Here is a 3,395-nt window from a genome sequence, read left to right as displayed (position 1 = left end):
TATTATCATTATCAAATATTATATGCTGTACATAATTGTATGTGCTATATTTTTATGTGACTGGCAGTGCAGTAGGTTTGTTGACACCAGCATCTCCACAAACCAATGAGTAATGTGTTGCAGTACAACAGCTATGATATCACTAGGTGAGATAACTTTTTCAGCTTCATTATAAACTTATGGGACCACCACTGTATATGAAATCCATTGTTGAGCAAAACACCTTTATGTAGCACATGACTGTATGAGAGAGAGAGAGAGAGAGAGAACTTAGAAATAAGACCTCTTCGTATACTTCATAGCTATTCTTGAAGTTCTTTCTGTAAAAAGTAATTGGTCAAAATTGCACTCCTGAAACAGAAATAAATAAATAAATAAATAAATAAATAAATACATCTCATTCTAGCCTTTTGAGACGTTGCTATCTTGAGGGGAATAAACATTACAACTGTCATATCCACCTTTCTCAGTGATGGTATTTAACCAAGTGTGCTAGGTTTTGTTAGAAAACTAAAAAACAAACAAACAAGAAATAGAATGGCAAGCTCTTTCTAGTTCTATGAATTACTAGGTTTTTTTTTTTTTCAAAACTTTAAAGATCAAGAAAAAGAAAAATACCAAATAAATTATTAGCTTTTCAGATTAGAAATTAGATAAACCCAAGAACAAGGACACCTTTAGCCTAGCCTAGACAAAGATGTCTGATAATATTTTAAGGCAAAAGGGTAGTGGAAGAAAACTTTCCCTGGAAGAAAACTTTCCCTATTTTAGTGGAAAAGATAGACTCTAGTCACACCTGCAAGTAAGTAGCTACTAGTCTACCTACAATTTCTATTAACAAAAAAGGGAGAAAAATTTCATGCAATTGCTCAACTGGAACATTCCATTTCTTATTACTTCCCAGGGTTACACTCCCTACTATAAACCATATGATCCCTCCGTCATTTCTTTTTCAGAGTAACAAAGACATTTTATTGGTAGAAATCCGAGATACCACACAAACACTGCTTTTGCATCACTCAGTTACTGTCTCTCTGGAACTTATCAATATACTTTTATGTTTAGTGATTTTACTCCAATGAATTTGTGGGAACAAGACTTATTTGAAAATGATGTGCCATTATAAAATTTAAACCAGATGACCTCATTCTGGAAATTCCAGAAGATGAATTCTGATCCATAGTTTTTTGATTGCTTAGATGGATCACTCACTCTGGTATCTCCCCTACCAACATCTCAGACCTTGAATCTGTTCCCAATAGCCTTTCAGCTAAAGAAAGTTTGTATCAGATGAAAGATGCTGAAGCCATAAAGTTACTCATCAATCCATCTATGTCTTACTGAAACTAACCCAATATCCATTAATAAAAGAGACTTTTGAAGACCCATTATATTACAAACCTCCAAAAAGTACTCAAAGTTTCCTATATTAGCCGTTGTTATGCCTCTTCTGCCCATCAAAAAGGCAAATGAGTATGGTTACCACCTTGTACAAGATTCATGGACCATTCATTAACAGATTTGTACTCCCTCACTCCTTGCAGTTTCCAACCATAATACAATTCAAACATTCCTTATCCCTGAGGCAGACAACTTCAGTGGTAGACCCATGTTCAGCATTTTTCTTTTAAGTATACCTTTCCATGCAACCTCATGATACCTTTTTTATATTTCTTTTGGGAAATAAATAATATATGATAGTTACATTCCACAGATTTACAGAAATGTTCTATTAGTTTTTGCAAATACTGAGCCAGTACTCCACTCTTATATTATAAATGGATGGTTTTCTTCTGTTCTGTGCTTCAGTTTGAAAGTCTCACAGAATTGATTTCCTCTTTTCTGACAAAGATTTTAAAAACAAACTTCAATTGTTTTTAGATAAAATTGCATTTTCTAGGCCACGACAATATGCAAAATGGTAAATCTTGTTGCCTCAAAAATTGGAATTATTTTTCATTTTCTCTGACCAATTAATAGAAGAGAACTTAGAAGAGATCTTGTTCTCATAAGACACTGTACAAAGAAATGCTAACATTTTTGAATGTACTGACCCTTTATATATAATCAAATGAAAGCTGAAAAATCTGAGGTTTTGGCTTGGATAGATTCACAAGAGACTGTCTTCACTAACATTACGCATATCCTTCAAAATCCCTTTCCCTGGACTACATAATAACCATAAAACTTTTCCTCTATTTGTATAGAAAACTTAGGACAAGTTAAGAAACTTTGATTTAAAACAAATCGCTAGACATGGCCTTCATCCAGAGCCTTCAGATCAAGACACCTGAATGCAGAAAGCCAAAAACTGCTACAACTATCTTTGTATCTTTCTCCTCTAAATTTTAATGACTTTTAATTCCCTGTCTCTGTTAGTTTAGTGTTACTGATTGCCAAGATGAGATTCTACGAGTTATTTCTTCAGTCTTCTTTGTCTAAACACCAAAGATTAAACCTGTCATTTAGATTACATTTGGCACCAATGAGTCCACACTCAAGCTAAAAGTTTAGTTAATCAGATTGCTGAGTTTGTACCATTTTCCCTAGGAAACTATATGCTTGTGCAAGATAATAATATCACTTTCCTTTCACTATATACTGCTAAAGAGACTTGAAAATAATTAATATTTTAAAAAATCAAAATAAAAAAAGTAAAAATCATTGTAGACTATTATTCCCCGCAAAGAAGTTGTGTGTTTAACTAAATCTAATGATTAAAGGTACCCGAAAACAGGTTCTACAAAAACACCATAAACTTCCTTCTCTTATTCTTCCTTTCTTTAGAGAAAAAAATAAAGTTTTTTTTTTCTCTAAACCTTCAGGACAAAATTTGACTATTCATTGCCTTCTACAACCTTATATACTACATTCCCATTTGCCCTATTGCTAGTGTGATTGCCAACTCTACTAAATGCTCTGACACTTTTCAGTTTAGGAGGAAATCTTGTTTATTCTTTTCTATTTGATTCTTACTAAGTTTAGCAGACAATTTTGATACTTGCTTGCAACCAGAAATCACTCCAAAGTTTCTGCTTTTCATAAATTAAATTTTTATGACAAAGTGTCATAATTTTTATGATTCCAACCTTATCAAAACTATGCAGCAATTTAAAAAAATACATTTAACATGCATTTGGGAGGCATTAATCCTAGAAATTCTTCATGAATACAAACAAAGCTATTTGATTAATTCTTCTTGATACTTAAATTTAGACTCTGGGTCACATTGTTTGAATATTTTCAATCTCTGGCACCCAAGATTACTAGATAATTCCTACTTATTTGATAGCTATTAAAAACTTATAATTTTTATGAGTATTTTGGTTTTGTAATAATCTGACTTAATTTCTTTAAATAATAAAACATTCTTTCTCCTTTTTTTTTTTCCTTGC

Source organism: Macaca mulatta, chromosome 2, assembly GCF_049350105.2.
Source record: "Macaca mulatta isolate MMU2019108-1 chromosome 2, T2T-MMU8v2.0, whole genome shotgun sequence".
Lineage (NCBI taxonomy): Eukaryota > Metazoa > Chordata > Mammalia > Primates > Cercopithecidae > Macaca > Macaca mulatta.
Note: the sequence above shows the minus strand (reverse complement) of the source record.